We start from the raw sequence: 19,349 nt of genomic DNA on the forward strand, positions 1-19,349 counted from the left end.
ATCGTTTCAGAACTTACAGGGTTTGCTGTTGACGCTGGGTCAGCGCACCCCAGGCTTAATGATCGAGCTCGAAGCACACAAGAAAAAGAATAATTTTAGCAGAGCGTGGTTTCGATCCACGGACCTCTGGGTTATGGGCCCAGCACGCTTCCACTGCGCCACTCTGCTGCGTGACGTGGGATACTTGGAAAAGCGTTGTCAGCGTCGCGTACCGTTTAATTAACTGTGCAACATCTCTCAGCTTGACTTGTCTCGACTTTGCTCGACTGACGCTACGCTGACGCTTGCACGAAGCGATATTTACCACGATCGTCTCGAGATGCAGCTGCGAGATGCTCAGGATTGACATTGCACTCCACGCAGGTGGAAACATTCGAATGCACTGCCTAGCTACGCGCCCGCAACTAACAAAATGCCGACCCTGCCAGGATTCGAACCTGGAATCTTCTGATCCGTAGTCAGACGCGTTATCCGTTGCGCCACAGGGCCACTGTTCATCTTTCGTCATATGACGCGGGTACACATCGCAGAGCAACGTGTTCTCCGTGGCTCGGCAACTGCGTGTCGTCCACTGACAACGGCGGCGCGGCCACTCTGGTCTTCCGCACTCTGCAGGGAGCTGCCAAGGAAGGCATCTCTCCTCCAGCTGCTCGGCCACGGTGCGCCTGCATAGCTTAGAGCTTGCCACACATCTGCCCTCGCTGTTGGACAGGTAGCAGAAGGCAAGGCGCGCGTTTTTCTGCAATGTTTCGGTGATGACAAGCGGTTGATATGCTTGTAAGTGTAGCATATGAAACAAGAATCGTATGAAGCATCCGTAGCCAGGTGCTAAAGTCGCAGTATGGCCGCAGGTGACGGTCGTATGATGGGTCTGTAGCCACAACAGGTTGGCAGCAAAGCAAATACCGCTAACTGAAAGCACCCTGCTGTAGCCCCAGTGGCGCAATTGGTTAGCGCACGGTACTTATAAGGCAGTAGCCGTGAGCAATGCCGGGGTTGTGAGTTCGAGCCTCACCTGGGGCATACTTTTATTTCGTAGCAGCTGACTCTGAAAGCATCGGGACGCTAGATTTGAGATGAATCACCTACTTGAGAAGAATAAGTGTGCGTGCGTTGTGCGTGTCGTTTGCGTATTCCTCGGTAGTATAGTGGTTAGTATCCCCGCCTGTCACGCGGGAGACCGGGGTTCGATTCCCCGCCGGGGAGGTGCGATTTTTATATCGCGAAAGTTGCACGTGTGGCCCGATAGGACATTAACGTTGTGATCGAGAAATGTAGTTGCTGCAGAATCGTAAGAAACTCTGCGTCTTAGGAAGTGTTTCTCGTATTCTCCACACGACGTCGTCATCGTTTCAGAACTTACAGGGTTTGCTGTTGACGCTGGGTCAGCGCACCCCAGGCTTAATGATCGAGCTCGAAGCACACAAGAAAAAGAATAATTTTAGCAGAGCGTGGTTTCGATCCACGGACCTCTGGGTTATGGGCCCAGCACGCTTCCACTGCGCCACTCTGCTGCGTGACGTGGGATACTTGGAAAAGCGTTGTCAGCGTCGCGTACCGTTTAATTAACTGTGCAACATCTCTCAGCTTGACTTGTCTCGACTTTGCTCGACTGACGCTACGCTGACGCTTGCACGAAGCGATATTTACCACGATCGTCTCGAGATGCAGCTGCGAGATGCTCAGGATTGACATTGCACTCCACGCAGGTGGAAACATTCGAATGCACTGCCTAGCTACGCGCCCACAACTAACAAAATGCCGACCCTGCCAGGATTCGAACCTGGAATCTTCTGATCCGTAGTCAGACGCGTTATCCGTTGCGCCACAGGGCCACTGTTCGTCTTTCGTCATATGACGCGGGTACACATCGCAGAGCAACGTGTTCTCCGTGGCTCGGCAACTGCGTGTCGTCCACTGACAACGGCGGCGCGGCCACTCTGGTCTTCCGCACTCTGCAGGGAGCTGCCAAGGAAGGCATCTCTCCTCCAGCTGCTCGGCCACGGTGCGCCTGCATAGCTTAGAGCTTGCCACACATCTGCCCTCGCTGTTGGACAGGTAGCAGAAGGCAAGGCGCGCGTTTTTCTGCAATGTTTCGGTGATGACAAGCGGTTGATATGCTTGTAAGTGTAGCATATGAAACAAGAATCGTATGAAGCATCCGTAGCCAGGTGCTAAAGTCGCAGTATGGCCGCAGGTGACGGTCGTATGATGGGTCTGTAGCCACAACAGGTTGGCAGCAAAGCAAATACCGCTAACTGAAAGCACCCTGCTGTAGCCCCAGTGGCGCAATTGGTTAGCGCACGGTACTTATAAGGCAGTAGCCGTGAGCAATGCCGGGGTTGTGAGTTCGAGCCTCACCTGGGGCATACTTTTATTTCGTAGCAGCTGACTCTGAAAGCATCGGGACGCTAGATTTGAGATGAATCACCTACTTGAGAAGAATAAGTGTGCGTGCGTTGTGCGTGTCGTTTGCGTATTCCTCGGTAGTATAGTGGTTAGTATCCCCGCCTGTCACGCGGGAGACCGGGGTTCGATTCCCCGCCGGGGAGGTGCGATTTTTATATCGCGAAAGTTGCACGTGTGGCCCGATAGGACATTAACGTTGTGATCGAGAAATGTAGTTGCTGCAGAATCGTAAGAAACTCTGCGTCTTAGGAAGTGTTTCTCGTATTCTCCACACGACGTCGTCATCGTTTCAGAACTTACAGGGTTTGCTGTTGACGCTGGGTCAGCGCACCCCAGGCTTAATGATCGAGCTCGAAGCACACAAGAAAAAGAATAATTTTAGCAGAGCGTGGTTTCGATCCACGGACCTCTGGGTTATGGGCCCAGCACGCTTCCACTGCGCCACTCTGCTGCGTGACGTGGGATACTTGGAAAAGCGTTGTCAGCGTCGCGTACCGTTTAATTAACTGTGCAACATCTCTCAGCTTGACTTGTCTCGACTTTGCTCGACTGACGCTACGCTGACGCTTGCACGAAGCGATATTTACCACGATCGTCTCGAGATGCAGCTGCGAGATGCTCAGGATTGACATTGCACTCCACGCAGGTGGAAACATTCGAATGCACTGCCTAGCTACGCGCCCGCAACTAACAAAATGCCGACCCTGCCAGGATTCGAACCTGGAATCTTCTGATCCGTAGTCAGACGCGTTATCCGTTGCGCCACAGGGCCACTGTTCGTCTTTCGTCATATGACGCGGGTACACATCGCAGAGCAACGTGTTCTCCGTGGCTCGGCAACTGCGTGTCGTCCACTGACAACGGCGGCGCGGCCACTCTGGTCTTCCGCACTCTGCAGGGAGCTGCCAAGGAAGGCATCTCTCCTCCAGCTGCTCGGCCACGGTGCGCCTGCATAGCTTAGAGCTTGCCACACATCTGCCCTCGCTGTTGGACAGGTAGCAGAAGGCAAGGCGCGCGTTTTTCTGCAATGTTTCGGTGATGACAAGCGGTTGATATGCTTGTAAGTGTAGCATATGAAACAAGAATCGTATGAAGCATCCGTAGCCAGGTGCTAAAGTCGCAGTATGGCCGCAGGTGACGGTCGTATGATGGGTCTGTAGCCACAACAGGTTGGCAGCAAAGCAAATACCGCTAACTGAAAGCACCCTGCTGTAGCCCCAGTGGCGCAATTGGTTAGCGCACGGTACTTATAAGGCAGTAGCCGTGAGCAATGCCGGGGTTGTGAGTTCGAGCCTCACCTGGGGCATACTTTTATTTCGTAGCAGCTGACTCTGAAAGCATCGGGACGCTAGATTTGAGATGAATCACCTACTTGAGAAGAATAAGTGTGCGTGCGTTGTGCGTGTCGTTTGCGTATTCCTCGGTAGTATAGTGGTTAGTATCCCCGCCTGTCACGCGGGAGACCGGGGTTCGATTCCCCGCCGGGGAGGTGCGATTTTTATATCGCGAAAGTTGCACGTGTGGCCCGATAGGACATTAACGTTATGATCGAGAAATGTAGTTGCTGCAGAATCGTAAGAAACTCTGCGTCTTAGGAAGTGTTTCTCGTATTCTCCACACGACGTCGTCATCGTTTCAGAACTTACAGGGTTTGCTGTTGACGCTGGGTCAGCGCACCCCAGGCTTAATGATCGAGCTCGAAGCACACAAGAAAAAGAATAATTTTAGCAGAGCGTGGTTTCGATCCACGGACCTCTGGGTTATGGGCCCAGCACGCTTCCACTGCGCCACTCTGCTGCGTGACGTGGGATACTTGGAAAAGCGTTGTCAGCGTCGCGTACCGTTTAATTAACTGTGCAACATCTCTCAGCTTGACTTGTCTCGACTTTGCTCGACTGACGCTACGCTGACGCTTGCACGAAGCGATATTTACCACGATCGTCTCGAGATGCAGCTGCGAGATGCTCAGGATTGACATTGCACTCCACGCAGGTGGAAACATTCGAATGCACTGCCTAGCTACGCGCCCGCAACTAACAAAATGCCGACCCTGCCAGGATTCGAACCTGGAATCTTCTGATCCGTAGTCAGACGCGTTATCCGTTGCGCCACAGGGCCACTGTTCGTCTTTCGTCATATGACGCGGGTACACATCGCAGAGCAACGTGTTCTCCGTGGCTCGGCAACTGCGTGTCGTCCACTGACAACGGCGGCGCGGCCACTCTGGTCTTCCGCACTCTGCAGGGAGCTGCCAAGGAAGGCATCTCTCCTCCAGCTGCTCGGCCACGGTGCGCCTGCATAGCTTAGAGCTTGCCACACATCTGCCCTCGCTGTTGGACAGGTAGCAGAAGGCAAGGCGCGCGTTTTTCTGCAATGTTTCGGTGATGACAAGCGGTTGATATGCTTGTAAGTGTAGCATATGAAACAAGAATCGTATGAAGCATCCGTAGCCAGGTGCTAAAGTCGCAGTATGGCCGCAGGTGACGGTCGTATGATGGGTCTGTAGCCACAACAGGTTGGCAGCAAAGCAAATACCGCTAACTGAAAGCACCCTGCTGTAGCCCCAGTGGCGCAATTGGTTAGCGCACGGTACTTATAAGGCAGTAGCCGTGAGCAATGCCGGGGTTGTGAGTTCGAGCCTCACCTGGGGCATACTTTTATTTCGTAGCAGCTGACTCTGAAAGCATCGGGACGCTAGATTTGAGATGAATCACCTACTTGAGAAGAATAAGTGTGCGTGCGTTGTGCGTGTCGTTTGCGTATTCCTCGGTAGTATAGTGGTTAGTATCCCCGCCTGTCACGCGGGAGACCGGGGTTCGATTCCCCGCCGGGGAGGTGCGATTTTTATATCGCGAAAGTTGCACGTGTGGCCCGATAGGACATTAACGTTATGATCGAGAAATGTAGTTGCTGCAGAATCGTAAGAAACTCTGCGTCTTAGGAAGTGTTTCTCGTATTCTCCACACGACGTCGTCATCGTTTCAGAACTTACAGGGTTTGCTGTTGACGCTGGGTCAGCGCACCCCAGGCTTAATGATCGAGCTCGAAGCACACAAGAAAAAGAATAATTTTAGCAGAGCGTGGTTTCGATCCACGGACCTCTGGGTTATGGGCCCAGCACGCTTCCACTGCGCCACTCTGCTGCGTGACATGGGATACTTGGAAAAGCGTTGTCAGCGTCGCGTACCGTTTAATTAACTGTGCAACATCTCTCAGCTTGACTTGTCTCGACTTTGCTCGACTGACGCTACGCTGACGCTTGCACGAAGCGATATTTACCACGATCGTCTCGAGATGCAGCTGCGAGATGCTCAGGATTGACATTGCACTCCACGCAGGTGGAAACATTCGAATGCACTGCCTAGCTACGCGCCCGCAACTAACAAAATGCCGACCCTGCCAGGATTCGAACCTGGAATCTTCTGATCCGTAGTCAGACGCGTTATCCGTTGCGCCACAGGGCCACTGTTCGTCTTTCGTCATATGACGCGGGTACACATCGCAGAGCAACGTGTTCTCCGTGGCTCGGCAACTGCGTGTCGTCCACTGACAACGGCGGCGCGGCCACTCTGGTCTTCCGCACTCTGCAGGGAGCTGCCAAGGAAGGCATCTCTCCTCCAGCTGCTCGGCCACGGTGCGCCTGCATAGCTTAGAGCTTGCCACACATCTGCCCTCGCTGTTGGACAGGTAGCAGAAGGCAAGGCGCGCGTTTTTCTGCAATTTTTCGGTGATGACAAGCGGTTGATATGCTTGTAAGTGTAGCATATGAAACAAGAATCGTATGAAGCATCCGTAGCCAGGTGCTAAAGTCGCAGTATGGCCGCAGGTGACGGTCGTATGATGGGTCTGTAGCCACAACAGGTTGGCAGCAAAGCAAATACCGCTAACTGAAAGCACCCTGCTGTAGCCCCAGTGGCGCAATTGGTTAGCGCACGGTACTTATAAGGCAGTAGCCGTGAGCAATGCCGGGGTTGTGAGTTCGAGCCTCACCTGGGGCATACTTTTATTTCGTAGCAGCTGACTCTGAAAGCATCGGGACGCTAGATTTGAGATGAATCACCTACTTGAGAAGAATAAGTGTGCGTGCGTTGTGCGTGTCGTTTGCGTATTCCTCGGTAGTATAGTGGTTAGTATCCCCGCCTGTCACGCGGGAGACCGGGGTTCGATTCCCCGCCGGGGAGGTGCGATTTTTATATCGCGAAAGTTGCACGTGTGGCCCGATAGGACATTAACGTTGTGATCGAGAAATGTAGTTGCTGCAGAATCGTAAGAAACTCTGCGTCTTAGGAAGTGTTTCTCGTATTCTCCACACGACGTCGTCATCGTTTCAGAACTTACAGGGTTTGCTGTTGACGCTGGGTCAGCGCACCCCAGGCTTAATGATCGAGCTCGAAGCACACAAGAAAAAGAATAATTTTAGCAGAGCGTGGTTTCGATCCACGGACCTCTGGGTTATGGGCCCAGCACGCTTCCACTGCGCCACTCTGCTGCGTGACGTGGGATACTTGGAAAAGCGTTGTCAGCGTCGCGTACCGTTTAATTAACTGTGCAACATCTCTCAGCTTGACTTGTCTCGACTTTGCTCGACTGACGCTACGCTGACGCTTGCACGAAGCGATATTTACCACGATCGTCTCGAGATGCAGCTGCGAGATGCTCAGGATTGACATTGCACTCCACGCAGGTGGAAACATTCGAATGCACTGCCTAGCTACGCGCCCGCAACTAACAAAATGCCGACCCTGCCAGGATTCGAACCTGGAATCTTCTGATCCGTAGTCAGACGCGTTATCCGTTGCGCCACAGGGCCACTGTTCGTCTTTCGTCATATGACGCGGGTACACATCGCAGAGCAACGTGTTCTCCGTGGCTCGGCAACTGCGTGTCGTCCACTGACAACGGCGGCGCGGCCACTCTGGTCTTCCGCACTCTGCAGGGAGCTGCCAAGGAAGGCATCTCTCCTCCAGCTGCTCGGCCACGGTGCGCCTGCATAGCTTAGAGCTTGCCACACATCTGCCCTCGCTGTTGGACAGGTAGCAGAAGGCAAGGCGCGCGTTTTTCTGCAATGTTTCGGTGATGACAAGCGGTTGATATGCTTGTAAGTGTAGCATATGAAACAAGAATCGTATGAAGCATCCGTAGCCAGGTGCTAAAGTCGCAGTATGGCCGCAGGTGACGGTCGTATGATGGGTCTGTAGCCACAACAGGTTGGCAGCAAAGCAAATACCGCTAACTGAAAGCACCCTGCTGTAGCCCCAGTGGCGCAATTGGTTAGCGCACGGTACTTATAAGGCAGTAGCCGTGAGCAATGCCGGGGTTGTGAGTTCGAGCCTCACCTGGGGCATACTTTTATTTCGTAGCAGCTGACTCTGAAAGCATCGGGACGCTAGATTTGAGATGAATCACCTACTTGAGAAGAATAAGTGTGCGTGCGTTGTGCGTGTCGTTTGCGTATTCCTCGGTAGTATAGTGGTTAGTATCCCCGCCTGTCACGCGGGAGACCGGGGTTCGATTCCCCGCCGGGGAGGTGCGATTTTTATATCGCGAAAGTTGCACGTGTGGCCCGATAGGACATTAACGTTATGATCGAGAAATGTAGTTGCTGCAGAATCGTAAGAAACTCTGCGTCTTAGGAAGTGTTTCTCGTATTCTCCACACGACGTCGTCATCGTTTCAGAACTTACAGGGTTTGCTGTTGACGCTGGGTCAGCGCACCCCAGGCTTAATGATCGAGCTCGAAGCACACAAGAAAAAGAATAATTTTAGCAGAGCGTGGTTTCGATCCACGGACCTCTGGGTTATGGGCCCAGCACGCTTCCACTGCGCCACTCTGCTGCGTGACGTGGGATACTTGGAAAAGCGTTGTCAGCGTCGCGTACCGTTTAATTAACTGTGCAACATCTCTCAGCTTGACTTGTCTCGACTTTGCTCGACTGACGCTACGCTGACGCTTGCACGAAGCGATATTTACCACGATCGTCTCGAGATGCAGCTGCGAGATGCTCAGGATTGACATTGCACTCCACGCAGGTGGAAACATTCGAATGCACTGCCTAGCTACGCGCCCACAACTAACAAAATGCCGACCCTGCCAGGATTCGAACCTGGAATCTTCTGATCCGTAGTCAGACGCGTTATCCGTTGCGCCACAGGGCCACTGTTCGTCTTTCGTCATATGACGCGGGTACACATCGCAGAGCAACGTGTTCTCCGTGGCTCGGCAACTGCGTGTCGTCCACTGACAACGGCGGCGCGGCCACTCTGGTCTTCCGCACTCTGCAGGGAGCTGCCAAGGAAGGCATCTCTCCTCCAGCTGCTCGGCCACGGTGCGCCTGCATAGCTTAGAGCTTGCCACACATCTGCCCTCGCTGTTGGACAGGTAGCAGAAGGCAAGGCGCGCGTTTTTCTGCAATGTTTCGGTGATGACAAGCGGTTGATATGCTTGTAAGTGTAGCATATGAAACAAGAATCGTATGAAGCATCCGTAGCCAGGTGCTAAAGTCGCAGTATGGCCGCAGGTGACGGTCGTATGATGGGTCTGTAGCCACAACAGGTTGGCAGCAAAGCAAATACCGCTAACTGAAAGCACCCTGCTGTAGCCCCAGTGGCGCAATTGGTTAGCGCACGGTACTTATAAGGCAGTAGCCGTGAGCAATGCCGGGGTTGTGAGTTCGAGCCTCACCTGGGGCATACTTTTATTTCGTAGCAGCTGACTCTGAAAGCATCGGGACGCTAGATTTGAGATGAATCACCTACTTGAGAAGAATAAGTGTGCGTGCGTTGTGCGTGTCGTTTGCGTATTCCTCGGTAGTATAGTGGTTAGTATCCCCGCCTGTCACGCGGGAGACCGGGGTTCGATTCCCCGCCGGGGAGGTGCGATTTTTATATCGCGAAAGTTGCACGTGTGGCCCGATAGGACATTAACGTTGTGATCGAGAAATGTAGTTGCTGCAGAATCGTAAGAAACTCTGCGTCTTAGGAAGTGTTTCTCGTATTCTCCACACGACGTCGTCATCGTTTCAGAACTTACAGGGTTTGCTGTTGACGCTGGGTCAGCGCACCCCAGGCTTAATGATCGAGCTCGAAGCACACAAGAAAAAGAATAATTTTAGCAGAGCGTGGTTTCGATCCACGGACCTCTGGGTTATGGGCCCAGCACGCTTCCACTGCGCCACTCTGCTGCGTGACGTGGGATACTTGGAAAAGCGTTGTCAGCGTCGCGTACCGTTTAATTAACTGTGCAACATCTCTCAGCTTGACTTGTCTCGACTTTGCTCGACTGACGCTACGCTGACGCTTGCACGAAGCGATATTTACCACGATCGTCTCGAGATGCAGCTGCGAGATGCTCAGGATTGACATTGCACTCCACGCAGGTGGAAACATTCGAATGCACTGCCTAGCTACGCGCCCGCAACTAACAAAATGCCGACCCTGCCAGGATTCGAACCTGGAATCTTCTGATCCGTAGTCAGACGCGTTATCCGTTGCGCCACAGGGCCACTGTTCGTCTTTCGTCATATGACGCGGGTACACATCGCAGAGCAACGTGTTCTCCGTGGCTCGGCAACTGCGTGTCGTCCACTGACAACGGCGGCGCGGCCACTCTGGTCTTCCGCACTCTGCAGGGAGCTGCCAAGGAAGGCATCTCTCCTCCAGCTGCTCGGCCACGGTGCGCCTGCATAGCTTAGAGCTTGCCACACATCTGCCCTCGCTGTTGGACAGGTAGCAGAAGGCAAGGCGCGCGTTTTTCTGCAATGTTTCGGTGATGACAAGCGGTTGATATGCTTGTAAGTGTAGCATATGAAACAAGAATCGTATGAAGCATCCGTAGCCAGGTGCTAAAGTCGCAGTATGGCCGCAGGTGACGGTCGTATGATGGGTCTGTAGCCACAACAGGTTGGCAGCAAAGCAAATACCGCTAACTGAAAGCACCCTGCTGTAGCCCCAGTGGCGCAATTGGTTAGCGCACGGTACTTATAAGGCAGTAGCCGTGAGCAATGCCGGGGTTGTGAGTTCGAGCCTCACCTGGGGCATACTTTTATTTCGTAGCAGCTGACTCTGAAAGCATCGGGACGCTAGATTTGAGATGAATCACCTACTTGAGAAGAATAAGTGTGCGTGCGTTGTGCGTGTCGTTTGCGTATTCCTCGGTAGTATAGTGGTTAGTATCCCCGCCTGTCACGCGGGAGACCGGGGTTCGATTCCCCGCCGGGGAGGTGCGATTTTTATATCGCGAAAGTTGCACGTGTGGCCCGATAGGACATTAACGTTATGATCGAGAAATGTAGTTGCTGCAGAATCGTAAGAAACTCTGCGTCTTAGGAAGTGTTTCTCGTATTCTCCACACGACGTCGTCATCGTTTCAGAACTTACAGGGTTTGCTGTTGACGCTGGGTCAGCGCACCCCAGGCTTAATGATCGAGCTCGAAGCACACAAGAAAAAGAATAATTTTAGCAGAGCGTGGTTTCGATCCACGGACCTCTGGGTTATGGGCCCAGCACGCTTCCACTGCGCCACTCTGCTGCGTGACGTGGGATACTTGGAAAAGCGTTGTCAGCGTCGCGTACCGTTTAATTAACTGTGCAACATCTCTCAGCTTGACTTGTCTCGACTTTGCTCGACTGACGCTACGCTGACGCTTGCACGAAGCGATATTTACCACGATCGTCTCGAGATGCAGCTGCGAGATGCTCAGGATTGACATTGCACTCCACGCAGGTGGAAACATTCGAATGCACTGCCTAGCTACGCGCCCGCAACTAACAAAATGCCGACCCTGCCAGGATTCGAACCTGGAATCTTCTGATCCGTAGTCAGACGCGTTATCCGTTGCGCCACAGGGCCACTGTTCGTCTTTCGTCATATGACGCGGGTACACATCGCAGAGCAACGTGTTCTCCGTGGCTCGGCAACTGCGTGTCGTCCACTGACAACGGCGGCGCGGCCACTCTGGTCTTCCGCACTCTGCAGGGAGCTGCCAAGGAAGGCATCTCTCCTCCAGCTGCTCGGCCACGGTGCGCCTGCATAGCTTAGAGCTTGCCACACATCTGCCCTCGCTGTTGGACAGGTAGCAGAAGGCAAGGCGCGCGTTTTTCTGCAATGTTTCGGTGATGACAAGCGGTTGATATGCTTGTAAGTGTAGCATATGAAACAAGAATCGTATGAAGCATCCGTAGCCAGGTGCTAAAGTCGCAGTATGGCCGCAGGTGACGGTCGTATGATGGGTCTGTAGCCACAACAGGTTGGCAGCAAAGCAAATACCGCTAACTGAAAGCACCCTGCTGTAGCCCCAGTGGCGCAATTGGTTAGCGCACGGTACTTATAAGGCAGTAGCCGTGAGCAATGCCGGGGTTGTGAGTTCGAGCCTCACCTGGGGCATACTTTTATTTCGTAGCAGCTGACTCTGAAAGCATCGGGACGCTAGATTTGAGATGAATCACCTACTTGAGAAGAATAAGTGTGCGTGCGTTGTGCGTGTCGTTTGCGTATTCCTCGGTAGTATAGTGGTTAGTATCCCCGCCTGTCACGCGGGAGACCGGGGTTCGATTCCCCGCCGGGGAGGTGCGATTTTTATATCGCGAAAGTTGCACGTGTGGCCCGATAGGACATTAACGTTATGATCGAGAAATGTAGTTGCTGCAGAATCGTAAGAAACTCTGCGTCTTAGGAAGTGTTTCTCGTATTCTCCACACGACGTCGTCATCGTTTCAGAACTTACAGGGTTTGCTGTTGACGCTGGGTCAGCGCACCCCAGGCTTAATGATCGAGCTCGAAGCACACAAGAAAAAGAATAATTTTAGCAGAGCGTGGTTTCGATCCACGGACCTCTGGGTTATGGGCCCAGCACGCTTCCACTGCGCCACTCTGCTGCGTGACATGGGATACTTGGAAAAGCGTTGTCAGCGTCGCGTACCGTTTAATTAACTGTGCAACATCTCTCAGCTTGACTTGTCTCGACTTTGCTCGACTGACGCTACGCTGACGCTTGCACGAAGCGATATTTACCACGATCGTCTCGAGATGCAGCTGCGAGATGCTCAGGATTGACATTGCACTCCACGCAGGTGGAAACATTCGAATGCACTGCCTAGCTACGCGCCCGCAACTAACAAAATGCCGACCCTGCCAGGATTCGAACCTGGAATCTTCTGATCCGTAGTCAGACGCGTTATCCGTTGCGCCACAGGGCCACTGTTCGTCTTTCGTCATATGACGCGGGTACACATCGCAGAGCAACGTGTTCTCCGTGGCTCGGCAACTGCGTGTCGTCCACTGACAACGGCGGCGCGGCCACTCTGGTCTTCCGCACTCTGCAGGGAGCTGCCAAGGAAGGCATCTCTCCTCCAGCTGCTCGGCCACGGTGCGCCTGCATAGCTTAGAGCTTGCCACACATCTGCCCTCGCTGTTGGACAGGTAGCAGAAGGCAAGGCGCGCGTTTTTCTGCAATTTTTCGGTGATGACAAGCGGTTGATATGCTTGTAAGTGTAGCATATGAAACAAGAATCGTATGAAGCATCCGTAGCCAGGTGCTAAAGTCGCAGTATGGCCGCAGGTGACGGTCGTATGATGGGTCTGTAGCCACAACAGGTTGGCAGCAAAGCAAATACCGCTAACTGAAAGCACCCTGCTGTAGCCCCAGTGGCGCAATTGGTTAGCGCACGGTACTTATAAGGCAGTAGCCGTGAGCAATGCCGGGGTTGTGAGTTCGAGCCTCACCTGGGGCATACTTTTATTTCGTAGCAGCTGACTCTGAAAGCATCGGGACGCTAGATTTGAGATGAATCACCTACTTGAGAAGAATAAGTGTGCGTGCGTTGTGCGTGTCGTTTGCGTATTCCTCGGTAGTATAGTGGTTAGTATCCCCGCCTGTCACGCGGGAGACCGGGGTTCGATTCCCCGCCGGGGAGGTGCGATTTTTATATCGCGAAAGTTGCACGTGTGGCCCGATAGGACATTAACGTTGTGATCGAGAAATGTAGTTGCTGCAGAATCGTAAGAAACTCTGCGTCTTAGGAAGTGTTTCTCGTATTCTCCACACGACGTCGTCATCGTTTCAGAACTTACAGGGTTTGCTGTTGACGCTGGGTCAGCGCACCCCAGGCTTAATGATCGAGCTCGAAGCACACAAGAAAAAGAATAATTTTAGCAGAGCGTGGTTTCGATCCACGGACCTCTGGGTTATGGGCCCAGCACGCTTCCACTGCGCCACTCTGCTGCGTGACGTGGGATACTTGGAAAAGCGTTGTCAGCGTCGCGTACCGTTTAATTAACTGTGCAACATCTCTCAGCTTGACTTGTCTCGACTTTGCTCGACTGACGCTACGCTGACGCTTGCACGAAGCGATATTTACCACGATCGTCTCGAGATGCAGCTGCGAGATGCTCAGGATTGACATTGCACTCCACGCAGGTGGAAACATTCGAATGCACTGCCTAGCTACGCGCCCGCAACTAACAAAATGCCGACCCTGCCAGGATTCGAACCTGGAATCTTCTGATCCGTAGTCAGACGCGTTATCCGTTGCGCCACAGGGCCACTGTTCGTCTTTCGTCATATGACGCGGGTACACATCGCAGAGCAACGTGTTCTCCGTGGCTCGGCAACTGCGTGTCGTCCACTGACAACGGCGGCGCGGCCACTCTGGTCTTCCGCACTCTGCAGGGAGCTGCCAAGGAAGGCATCTCTCCTCCAGCTGCTCGGCCACGGTGCGCCTGCATAGCTTAGAGCTTGCCACACATCTGCCCTCGCTGTTGGACAGGTAGCAGAAGGCAAGGCGCGCGTTTTTCTGCAATGTTTCGGTGATGACAAGCGGTTGATATGCTTGTAAGTGTAGCATATGAAACAAGAATCGTATGAAGCATCCGTAGCCAGGTGCTAAAGTCGCAGTATGGCCGCAGGTGACGGTCGTATGATGGGTCTGTAGCCACAACAGGTTGGCAGCAAAGCAAATACCGCTAACTGAAAGCACCCTGCTGTAGCCCCAGTGGCGCAATTGGTTAGCGCACGGTACTTATAAGGCAGTAGCCGTGAGCAATGCCGGGGTTGTGAGTTCGAGCCTCACCTGGGGCATACTTTTATTTCGTAGCAGCTGACTCTGAAAGCATCGGGACGCTAGATTTGAGATGAATCACCTACTTGAGAAGAATAAGTGTGCGTGCGTTGTGCGTGTCGTTTGCGTATTCCTCGGTAGTATAGTGGTTAGTATCCCCGCCTGTCACGCGGGAGACCGGGGTTCGATTCCCCGCCGGGGAGGTGCGATTTTTATATCGCGAAAGTTGCACGTGTGGCCCGATAGGACATTAACGTTATGATCGAGAAATGTAGTTGCTGCAGAATCGTAAGAAACTCTGCGTCTTAGGAAGTGTTTCTCGTATTCTCCACACGACGTCGTCATCGTTTCAGAACTTACAGGGTTTGCTGTTGACGCTGGGTCAGCGCACCCCAGGCTTAATGATCGAGCTCGAAGCACACAAGAAAAAGAATAATTTTAGCAGAGCGTGGTTTCGATCCACGGACCTCTGGGTTATGGGCCCAGCACGCTTCCACTGCGCCACTCTGCTGCGTGACGTGGGATACTTGGAAAAGCGTTGTCAGCGTCGCGTACCGTTTAATTAACTGTGCAACATCTCTCAGCTTGACTTGTCTCGACTTTGCTCGACTGACGCTACGCTGACGCTTGCACGAAGCGATATTTACCACGATCGTCTCGAGATGCAGCTGCGAGATGCTCAGGATTGACATTGCACTCCACGCAGGTGGAAACATTCGAATGCACTGCCTAGCTACGCGCCCGCAACTAACAAAATGCCGACCCTGCCAGGATTCGAACCTGGAATCTTCTGATCCGTAGTCAGACGCGTTATCCGTTGCGCCACAGGGCCACTGTTCGTCTTTCGTCATATGACGCGGGTACACATCGCAGAGCAACGTGTTCTCCGTGGCTCGGCAACTGCGTGTCGTCCACTGACAACGGCGGCGCGGCCACTCTGGTCTTCCGCACTCTGCAGGGAGCTGCCAAGGAAGGCATCTCTCCTCCAGCTGCTCGGCCACGGTGCGCCTGCATAGCTTAGAGCTTGCCACACATCTGCCCTCGCTGTTGGACAGGTAGCAGAAGGCAAGGCGCGCGTTTTTCTGCAATTTTTCGGTGATGACAAGCGGTTGATATGCTTGTAAGTGTAGCATATGAAACAAGAATCGTATGAAGCATCCGTAGCCAGGTGCTAAAGTCGCAGTATGGCCGCAGGTGACGGTCGTATGATGGGTCTGTAGCCACAACAGGTTGGCAGCAAAGCAAATACCGCTAACTGAAAGCACCCTGCTGTAGCCCCAGTGGCGCAATTGGTTAGCGCACGGTACTTATAAGGCAGTAGCCGTGAGCAATGCCGGGGTTGTGAGTTCGAGCCTCACCTGGGGCATACTTTTATTTCGTAGCAGCTGACTCTGAAAGCATCGGGACGCTAGATTTGAGATGAATCACCTACTTGAGAAGAATAAGTGTGCGTGCGTTGTGCGTGTCGTTTGCGTATTCCTCGGTAGTATAGTGGTTAGTATCCCCGCCTGTCACGCGGGAGACCGGGGTTCGATTCCCCGCCGGGGAGGTGCGATTTTTATATCGCGAAAGTTGCACGTGTGGCCCGATAGGACATTAACGTTGTGATCGAGAAATGTAGTTGCTGCAGAATCGTAAGAAACTCTGCGTCTTAGGAAGTGTTTCTCGTATTCTCCACACGACGTCGTCATCGTTTCAGAACTTACAGGGTTTGCTGTTGACGCTGGGTCAGCGCACCCCAGGCTTAATGATCGAGCTCGAAGCACACAAGAAAAAGAATAATTTTAGCAGAGCGTGGTTTCGATCCACGGACCTCTGGGTTATGGGCCCAGCACGCTTCCACTGCGCCACTCTGCTGCGTGACGTGGGATACTTGGAAAAGCGTTGTCAGCGTCGCGTACCGTTTAATTAACTGTGCAACATCTCTCAGCTTGACTTGTCTCGACTTTGCTCGACTGACGCTACGCTGACGCTTGCACGAAGCGATATTTACCACGATCGTCTCGAGATGCAGCTGCGAGATGCTCAGGATTGACATTGCACTCCACGCAGGTGGAAACATTCGAATGCACTGCCTAGCTACGCGCCCGCAACTAACAAAATGCCGACCCTGCCAGGATTCGAACCTGGAATCTTCTGATCCGTAGTCAGACGCGTTATCCGTTGCGCCACAGGGCCACTGTTCGTCTTTCGTCATATGACGCGGGTACACATCGCAGAGCAACGTGTTCTCCGTGGCTCGGCAACTGCGTGTCGTCCACTGACAACGGCGGCGCGGCCACTCTGGTCTTCCGCACTCTGCAGGGAGCTGCCAAGGAAGGCATCTCTCCTCCAGCTGCTCGGCCACGGTGCGCCTGCATAGCTTAGAGCTTGCCACACATCTGCCCTCGCTGTTGGACAGGTAGCAGAAGGCAAGGCGCGCGTTTTTCTGCAATGTTTCGGTGATGACAAGCGGTTGATATGCTTGTAAGTGTAGCATATGAAACAAGAATCGTATGAAGCATCCGTAGCCAGGTGCTAAAGTCGCAGTATGGCCGCAGGTGACGGTCGTATGATGGGTCTGTAGCCACAACAGGTTGGCAGCAAAGCAAATACCGCTAACTGAAAGCACCCTGCTGTAGCCCCAGTGGCGCAATTGGTTAGCGCACGGTACTTATAAGGCAGTAGCCGTGAGCAATGCCGGGGTTGTGAGTTCGAGCCTCACCTGGGGCATACTTTTATTTCGTAGCAGCTGACTCTGAAAGCATCGGGACGCTAGATTTGAGATGAATCACCTACTTGAGAAGAATAAGTGTGCGTGCGTTGTGCGTGTCGTTTGCGTATTCCTCGGTAGTATAGTGGTTAGTATCCCCGCCTGTCACGCGGGAGACCGGGGTTCGATTCCCCGCCGGGGAGGTGCGATTTTTATATCGCGAAAGTTGCACGTGTGGCCCGATAGGACATTAACGTTGTGATCGAGAAATGTAGTTGCTGCAGAATCGTAAGAAACTCTGCGTCTTAGGAAGTGTTTCTCGTATTCTCCACACGACGTCGTCATCGTTTCAGAACTTACAGGGTTTGCTGTTGACGCTGGGTCAGCGCACCCCAGGCTTAATGATCGAGCTCGAAGCACACAAGAAAAAGAATAATTTTAGCAGAGCGTGGTTTCGATCCACGGACCTCTGGGTTATGGGCCCAGCACGCTTCCACTGCGCCACTCTGCTGCGTGACGTGGGATACTTGGAAAAGCGTTGTCAGCGTCGCGTACCGTTTAATTAACTGTGCAACATCTCTCAGCTTGACTTGTCTCGACTTTGCTCGACTGACGCTACGCTGACGCTTGCACGAAGCGATATTTACCACGATCGTCTCGAGATGCAGCTGCGAGATGCTCAGGATTGACATTGCACTCCACGCAGGTGGAAACATTCGAATGCACTGCCTAGCTACGCGCCCGCAACTAACAAAATGCCGACCCTGCCAGGATTCGAACCTGGAATCTTCTGATCCGTAGTCAGACGCGTTATCCGTTGCGCCACAGGGCCACTGTTCGTCTTTCGTCATATGACGCGGGTACACATCGCAGAGCAACGTGTTCTCCGTGGCTCGGCAACTGCGTGTCGTCCACTGACAACGGCGGCGCGGCCACTCTGGTCTTCCGCACTCTGCAGGGAGCTGCCAAGGAAGGCATCTCTCCTCCAGCTGCTCGGCCACGGTGCGCCTGCATAGCTTAGAGCTTGCCACACATCTGCCCTCGCTGTTGGACAGGTAGCAGAAGGCAAGGCGCGCGTTTTTCTGCAATGTTTCGGTGATGACAAGCGGTTGATATGCTTGTAAGTGTAGCATATGAAACAAGAATCGTATGAAGCATCCGTAGCCAGGTGCTAAAGTCGCAGTATGGCCGCAGGTGACGGTCGTATGATGGGTCTGTAGCCACAACAGGTTGGCAGCAAAGCAAATACCGCTAACTGAAAGCACCCTGCTGTAGCCCCAGTGGCGCAATTGGTTAGCGCACGGTACTTATAAGGCAGTAGCCGTGAGCAATGCCGGGGTTGTGAGTTCGAGCATCACCTGGGGCATACTTTTATTTCGTAGCAGCTGACTCTGAAAGCATCGGGACGCTAGATTTGAGATGAATCACCTACTTGAGAAGAATAAGTGTGCGTGCGTTGTGCGTGTCGTTTGCGTATTCCTCGGTAGTATAGTGGTTAGTATCCCCGCCTGTCACGCGGGAGACCGGGGTTCGATTCCCCGCCGGGGAGGTGCGATTTTTATATCGCGAAAGTTGCACGTGTGGCCCGATAGGACATTAACGTTGTGATCGAGAAATGTAGTTGCTGCAGAATCGTAAGAAACTCTGCGTCTTAGGAAGTGTTTCTCGTATTCTCCACACGACGTCGTCATCGTTTCAGAACTTACAGGGTTTGCTGTTGACGCTGGGTCAGCGCACCCCAGGCTTAATGATCGAGCTCGAAGCACACAAGAAAAAGAATAATTTTAGCAGAGCGTGGTTTCGATCCACGGACCTCTGGGTTATGGGCCCAGCACGCTTCCACTGCGCCACTCTGCTGCGTGACGTGGGATACTTGGAAAAGCGTTGTCAGCGTCGCGTACCGTTTAATTAACTGTGCAACATCTCTCAGCTTGACTTGTCTCGACTTTGCTCGACTGACGCTACGCTGACGCTTGCACGAAGCGATATTTACCACGATCGTCTCGAGATGCAGCTGCGAGATGCTCAGGATTGACATTGCACTCCACGCAGGTGGAAACATTCGAATGCACTGCCTAGCTACGCGCCCGCAACTAACAAAATGCCGACCCTGCCAGGATTCGAACCTGGAATCTTCTGATCCGTAGTCAGACGCGTTATCCGTTGCGCCACAGGGCCACTGTTCGTCTTTCGT

At 53.2% G+C, this 19,349-nt stretch overlaps 58 non-coding genes across 58 annotated transcripts; 28 read left to right on the forward strand and 30 right to left on the reverse strand.

Annotated features, from left to right (window-relative positions):
* Positions 1–96: 96 nt before the first annotated feature.
* On the reverse strand, positions 97–168 carry Trnam-cau (transfer RNA methionine (anticodon CAU)). Its single transcript has one exon. It is a non-coding gene; the product is annotated as a tRNA-Met (tRNA).
* Positions 169–416: 248 nt separating this feature from the next.
* Trnar-acg (transfer RNA arginine (anticodon ACG)) lies at positions 417–489 on the reverse strand. The gene has a single exon. It is a non-coding gene; the product is annotated as a tRNA-Arg (tRNA).
* A 442-nt stretch (positions 490–931) lies between these two features.
* Trnai-uau (transfer RNA isoleucine (anticodon UAU)) lies at positions 932–1,023 on the forward strand. The gene is given in 2 exon segments: positions 932–969; positions 988–1,023. It is a non-coding gene; the product is annotated as a tRNA-Ile (tRNA).
* A 111-nt stretch (positions 1,024–1,134) lies between these two features.
* On the forward strand, positions 1,135–1,206 carry Trnad-guc (transfer RNA aspartic acid (anticodon GUC)). The gene has a single exon. It is a non-coding gene; the product is annotated as a tRNA-Asp (tRNA).
* A 236-nt stretch (positions 1,207–1,442) lies between these two features.
* On the reverse strand, positions 1,443–1,514 carry Trnam-cau (transfer RNA methionine (anticodon CAU)). Its single transcript has one exon. It is a non-coding gene; the product is annotated as a tRNA-Met (tRNA).
* A 248-nt stretch (positions 1,515–1,762) lies between these two features.
* On the reverse strand, positions 1,763–1,835 carry Trnar-acg (transfer RNA arginine (anticodon ACG)). Its single transcript has one exon. It is a non-coding gene; the product is annotated as a tRNA-Arg (tRNA).
* A 442-nt stretch (positions 1,836–2,277) lies between these two features.
* On the forward strand, positions 2,278–2,369 carry Trnai-uau (transfer RNA isoleucine (anticodon UAU)). The gene is given in 2 exon segments: positions 2,278–2,315; positions 2,334–2,369. It is a non-coding gene; the product is annotated as a tRNA-Ile (tRNA).
* Positions 2,370–2,480: 111 nt separating this feature from the next.
* Positions 2,481–2,552, forward strand: Trnad-guc (transfer RNA aspartic acid (anticodon GUC)). Its single transcript has one exon. It is a non-coding gene; the product is annotated as a tRNA-Asp (tRNA).
* A 236-nt stretch (positions 2,553–2,788) lies between these two features.
* Positions 2,789–2,860, reverse strand: Trnam-cau (transfer RNA methionine (anticodon CAU)). Its single transcript has one exon. It is a non-coding gene; the product is annotated as a tRNA-Met (tRNA).
* Positions 2,861–3,108: 248 nt separating this feature from the next.
* Trnar-acg (transfer RNA arginine (anticodon ACG)) lies at positions 3,109–3,181 on the reverse strand. The gene has a single exon. It is a non-coding gene; the product is annotated as a tRNA-Arg (tRNA).
* Positions 3,182–3,623: 442 nt separating this feature from the next.
* On the forward strand, positions 3,624–3,715 carry Trnai-uau (transfer RNA isoleucine (anticodon UAU)). The gene is given in 2 exon segments: positions 3,624–3,661; positions 3,680–3,715. It is a non-coding gene; the product is annotated as a tRNA-Ile (tRNA).
* Positions 3,716–3,826: 111 nt separating this feature from the next.
* On the forward strand, positions 3,827–3,898 carry Trnad-guc (transfer RNA aspartic acid (anticodon GUC)). The gene has a single exon. It is a non-coding gene; the product is annotated as a tRNA-Asp (tRNA).
* A 236-nt stretch (positions 3,899–4,134) lies between these two features.
* Trnam-cau (transfer RNA methionine (anticodon CAU)) lies at positions 4,135–4,206 on the reverse strand. Its single transcript has one exon. It is a non-coding gene; the product is annotated as a tRNA-Met (tRNA).
* Positions 4,207–4,454: 248 nt separating this feature from the next.
* Trnar-acg (transfer RNA arginine (anticodon ACG)) lies at positions 4,455–4,527 on the reverse strand. Its single transcript has one exon. It is a non-coding gene; the product is annotated as a tRNA-Arg (tRNA).
* A 442-nt stretch (positions 4,528–4,969) lies between these two features.
* Positions 4,970–5,061, forward strand: Trnai-uau (transfer RNA isoleucine (anticodon UAU)). The gene is given in 2 exon segments: positions 4,970–5,007; positions 5,026–5,061. It is a non-coding gene; the product is annotated as a tRNA-Ile (tRNA).
* A 111-nt stretch (positions 5,062–5,172) lies between these two features.
* Positions 5,173–5,244, forward strand: Trnad-guc (transfer RNA aspartic acid (anticodon GUC)). The gene has a single exon. It is a non-coding gene; the product is annotated as a tRNA-Asp (tRNA).
* Positions 5,245–5,480: 236 nt separating this feature from the next.
* On the reverse strand, positions 5,481–5,552 carry Trnam-cau (transfer RNA methionine (anticodon CAU)). The gene has a single exon. It is a non-coding gene; the product is annotated as a tRNA-Met (tRNA).
* Positions 5,553–5,800: 248 nt separating this feature from the next.
* Positions 5,801–5,873, reverse strand: Trnar-acg (transfer RNA arginine (anticodon ACG)). The gene has a single exon. It is a non-coding gene; the product is annotated as a tRNA-Arg (tRNA).
* A 442-nt stretch (positions 5,874–6,315) lies between these two features.
* Trnai-uau (transfer RNA isoleucine (anticodon UAU)) lies at positions 6,316–6,407 on the forward strand. The gene is given in 2 exon segments: positions 6,316–6,353; positions 6,372–6,407. It is a non-coding gene; the product is annotated as a tRNA-Ile (tRNA).
* A 111-nt stretch (positions 6,408–6,518) lies between these two features.
* On the forward strand, positions 6,519–6,590 carry Trnad-guc (transfer RNA aspartic acid (anticodon GUC)). Its single transcript has one exon. It is a non-coding gene; the product is annotated as a tRNA-Asp (tRNA).
* A 236-nt stretch (positions 6,591–6,826) lies between these two features.
* Trnam-cau (transfer RNA methionine (anticodon CAU)) lies at positions 6,827–6,898 on the reverse strand. The gene has a single exon. It is a non-coding gene; the product is annotated as a tRNA-Met (tRNA).
* Positions 6,899–7,146: 248 nt separating this feature from the next.
* Trnar-acg (transfer RNA arginine (anticodon ACG)) lies at positions 7,147–7,219 on the reverse strand. Its single transcript has one exon. It is a non-coding gene; the product is annotated as a tRNA-Arg (tRNA).
* Positions 7,220–7,661: 442 nt separating this feature from the next.
* Trnai-uau (transfer RNA isoleucine (anticodon UAU)) lies at positions 7,662–7,753 on the forward strand. Its single transcript is given in 2 exon segments — positions 7,662–7,699; positions 7,718–7,753. It is a non-coding gene; the product is annotated as a tRNA-Ile (tRNA).
* A 111-nt stretch (positions 7,754–7,864) lies between these two features.
* On the forward strand, positions 7,865–7,936 carry Trnad-guc (transfer RNA aspartic acid (anticodon GUC)). The gene has a single exon. It is a non-coding gene; the product is annotated as a tRNA-Asp (tRNA).
* A 236-nt stretch (positions 7,937–8,172) lies between these two features.
* Trnam-cau (transfer RNA methionine (anticodon CAU)) lies at positions 8,173–8,244 on the reverse strand. Its single transcript has one exon. It is a non-coding gene; the product is annotated as a tRNA-Met (tRNA).
* A 248-nt stretch (positions 8,245–8,492) lies between these two features.
* Positions 8,493–8,565, reverse strand: Trnar-acg (transfer RNA arginine (anticodon ACG)). Its single transcript has one exon. It is a non-coding gene; the product is annotated as a tRNA-Arg (tRNA).
* Positions 8,566–9,007: 442 nt separating this feature from the next.
* Positions 9,008–9,099, forward strand: Trnai-uau (transfer RNA isoleucine (anticodon UAU)). The gene is given in 2 exon segments: positions 9,008–9,045; positions 9,064–9,099. It is a non-coding gene; the product is annotated as a tRNA-Ile (tRNA).
* Positions 9,100–9,210: 111 nt separating this feature from the next.
* Trnad-guc (transfer RNA aspartic acid (anticodon GUC)) lies at positions 9,211–9,282 on the forward strand. Its single transcript has one exon. It is a non-coding gene; the product is annotated as a tRNA-Asp (tRNA).
* A 236-nt stretch (positions 9,283–9,518) lies between these two features.
* Trnam-cau (transfer RNA methionine (anticodon CAU)) lies at positions 9,519–9,590 on the reverse strand. Its single transcript has one exon. It is a non-coding gene; the product is annotated as a tRNA-Met (tRNA).
* A 248-nt stretch (positions 9,591–9,838) lies between these two features.
* Trnar-acg (transfer RNA arginine (anticodon ACG)) lies at positions 9,839–9,911 on the reverse strand. The gene has a single exon. It is a non-coding gene; the product is annotated as a tRNA-Arg (tRNA).
* Positions 9,912–10,353: 442 nt separating this feature from the next.
* Trnai-uau (transfer RNA isoleucine (anticodon UAU)) lies at positions 10,354–10,445 on the forward strand. The gene is given in 2 exon segments: positions 10,354–10,391; positions 10,410–10,445. It is a non-coding gene; the product is annotated as a tRNA-Ile (tRNA).
* Positions 10,446–10,556: 111 nt separating this feature from the next.
* On the forward strand, positions 10,557–10,628 carry Trnad-guc (transfer RNA aspartic acid (anticodon GUC)). Its single transcript has one exon. It is a non-coding gene; the product is annotated as a tRNA-Asp (tRNA).
* A 236-nt stretch (positions 10,629–10,864) lies between these two features.
* Trnam-cau (transfer RNA methionine (anticodon CAU)) lies at positions 10,865–10,936 on the reverse strand. Its single transcript has one exon. It is a non-coding gene; the product is annotated as a tRNA-Met (tRNA).
* Positions 10,937–11,184: 248 nt separating this feature from the next.
* On the reverse strand, positions 11,185–11,257 carry Trnar-acg (transfer RNA arginine (anticodon ACG)). The gene has a single exon. It is a non-coding gene; the product is annotated as a tRNA-Arg (tRNA).
* A 442-nt stretch (positions 11,258–11,699) lies between these two features.
* Trnai-uau (transfer RNA isoleucine (anticodon UAU)) lies at positions 11,700–11,791 on the forward strand. The gene is given in 2 exon segments: positions 11,700–11,737; positions 11,756–11,791. It is a non-coding gene; the product is annotated as a tRNA-Ile (tRNA).
* Positions 11,792–11,902: 111 nt separating this feature from the next.
* Positions 11,903–11,974, forward strand: Trnad-guc (transfer RNA aspartic acid (anticodon GUC)). The gene has a single exon. It is a non-coding gene; the product is annotated as a tRNA-Asp (tRNA).
* A 236-nt stretch (positions 11,975–12,210) lies between these two features.
* Positions 12,211–12,282, reverse strand: Trnam-cau (transfer RNA methionine (anticodon CAU)). The gene has a single exon. It is a non-coding gene; the product is annotated as a tRNA-Met (tRNA).
* A 248-nt stretch (positions 12,283–12,530) lies between these two features.
* On the reverse strand, positions 12,531–12,603 carry Trnar-acg (transfer RNA arginine (anticodon ACG)). The gene has a single exon. It is a non-coding gene; the product is annotated as a tRNA-Arg (tRNA).
* A 442-nt stretch (positions 12,604–13,045) lies between these two features.
* Positions 13,046–13,137, forward strand: Trnai-uau (transfer RNA isoleucine (anticodon UAU)). The gene is given in 2 exon segments: positions 13,046–13,083; positions 13,102–13,137. It is a non-coding gene; the product is annotated as a tRNA-Ile (tRNA).
* Positions 13,138–13,248: 111 nt separating this feature from the next.
* Positions 13,249–13,320, forward strand: Trnad-guc (transfer RNA aspartic acid (anticodon GUC)). Its single transcript has one exon. It is a non-coding gene; the product is annotated as a tRNA-Asp (tRNA).
* A 236-nt stretch (positions 13,321–13,556) lies between these two features.
* On the reverse strand, positions 13,557–13,628 carry Trnam-cau (transfer RNA methionine (anticodon CAU)). Its single transcript has one exon. It is a non-coding gene; the product is annotated as a tRNA-Met (tRNA).
* Positions 13,629–13,876: 248 nt separating this feature from the next.
* On the reverse strand, positions 13,877–13,949 carry Trnar-acg (transfer RNA arginine (anticodon ACG)). Its single transcript has one exon. It is a non-coding gene; the product is annotated as a tRNA-Arg (tRNA).
* A 442-nt stretch (positions 13,950–14,391) lies between these two features.
* Trnai-uau (transfer RNA isoleucine (anticodon UAU)) lies at positions 14,392–14,483 on the forward strand. The gene is given in 2 exon segments: positions 14,392–14,429; positions 14,448–14,483. It is a non-coding gene; the product is annotated as a tRNA-Ile (tRNA).
* Positions 14,484–14,594: 111 nt separating this feature from the next.
* Positions 14,595–14,666, forward strand: Trnad-guc (transfer RNA aspartic acid (anticodon GUC)). Its single transcript has one exon. It is a non-coding gene; the product is annotated as a tRNA-Asp (tRNA).
* Positions 14,667–14,902: 236 nt separating this feature from the next.
* Trnam-cau (transfer RNA methionine (anticodon CAU)) lies at positions 14,903–14,974 on the reverse strand. Its single transcript has one exon. It is a non-coding gene; the product is annotated as a tRNA-Met (tRNA).
* A 248-nt stretch (positions 14,975–15,222) lies between these two features.
* Trnar-acg (transfer RNA arginine (anticodon ACG)) lies at positions 15,223–15,295 on the reverse strand. Its single transcript has one exon. It is a non-coding gene; the product is annotated as a tRNA-Arg (tRNA).
* Positions 15,296–15,737: 442 nt separating this feature from the next.
* On the forward strand, positions 15,738–15,829 carry Trnai-uau (transfer RNA isoleucine (anticodon UAU)). Its single transcript is given in 2 exon segments — positions 15,738–15,775; positions 15,794–15,829. It is a non-coding gene; the product is annotated as a tRNA-Ile (tRNA).
* Positions 15,830–15,940: 111 nt separating this feature from the next.
* Trnad-guc (transfer RNA aspartic acid (anticodon GUC)) lies at positions 15,941–16,012 on the forward strand. Its single transcript has one exon. It is a non-coding gene; the product is annotated as a tRNA-Asp (tRNA).
* A 236-nt stretch (positions 16,013–16,248) lies between these two features.
* Positions 16,249–16,320, reverse strand: Trnam-cau (transfer RNA methionine (anticodon CAU)). The gene has a single exon. It is a non-coding gene; the product is annotated as a tRNA-Met (tRNA).
* Positions 16,321–16,568: 248 nt separating this feature from the next.
* Trnar-acg (transfer RNA arginine (anticodon ACG)) lies at positions 16,569–16,641 on the reverse strand. Its single transcript has one exon. It is a non-coding gene; the product is annotated as a tRNA-Arg (tRNA).
* A 442-nt stretch (positions 16,642–17,083) lies between these two features.
* Positions 17,084–17,175, forward strand: Trnai-uau (transfer RNA isoleucine (anticodon UAU)). The gene is given in 2 exon segments: positions 17,084–17,121; positions 17,140–17,175. It is a non-coding gene; the product is annotated as a tRNA-Ile (tRNA).
* Positions 17,176–17,286: 111 nt separating this feature from the next.
* On the forward strand, positions 17,287–17,358 carry Trnad-guc (transfer RNA aspartic acid (anticodon GUC)). Its single transcript has one exon. It is a non-coding gene; the product is annotated as a tRNA-Asp (tRNA).
* A 236-nt stretch (positions 17,359–17,594) lies between these two features.
* On the reverse strand, positions 17,595–17,666 carry Trnam-cau (transfer RNA methionine (anticodon CAU)). Its single transcript has one exon. It is a non-coding gene; the product is annotated as a tRNA-Met (tRNA).
* A 248-nt stretch (positions 17,667–17,914) lies between these two features.
* On the reverse strand, positions 17,915–17,987 carry Trnar-acg (transfer RNA arginine (anticodon ACG)). Its single transcript has one exon. It is a non-coding gene; the product is annotated as a tRNA-Arg (tRNA).
* A 442-nt stretch (positions 17,988–18,429) lies between these two features.
* On the forward strand, positions 18,430–18,521 carry Trnai-uau (transfer RNA isoleucine (anticodon UAU)). The gene is given in 2 exon segments: positions 18,430–18,467; positions 18,486–18,521. It is a non-coding gene; the product is annotated as a tRNA-Ile (tRNA).
* Positions 18,522–18,632: 111 nt separating this feature from the next.
* Positions 18,633–18,704, forward strand: Trnad-guc (transfer RNA aspartic acid (anticodon GUC)). The gene has a single exon. It is a non-coding gene; the product is annotated as a tRNA-Asp (tRNA).
* A 236-nt stretch (positions 18,705–18,940) lies between these two features.
* Trnam-cau (transfer RNA methionine (anticodon CAU)) lies at positions 18,941–19,012 on the reverse strand. Its single transcript has one exon. It is a non-coding gene; the product is annotated as a tRNA-Met (tRNA).
* A 248-nt stretch (positions 19,013–19,260) lies between these two features.
* On the reverse strand, positions 19,261–19,333 carry Trnar-acg (transfer RNA arginine (anticodon ACG)). Its single transcript has one exon. It is a non-coding gene; the product is annotated as a tRNA-Arg (tRNA).
* Positions 19,334–19,349: the final 16 nt, after the last annotated feature.

This window comes from Schistocerca cancellata, unplaced genomic scaffold (assembly GCF_023864275.1).
Source record: "Schistocerca cancellata isolate TAMUIC-IGC-003103 unplaced genomic scaffold, iqSchCanc2.1 HiC_scaffold_869, whole genome shotgun sequence".
NCBI classification, from domain to species: domain Eukaryota; kingdom Metazoa; phylum Arthropoda; class Insecta; order Orthoptera; family Acrididae; genus Schistocerca; species Schistocerca cancellata.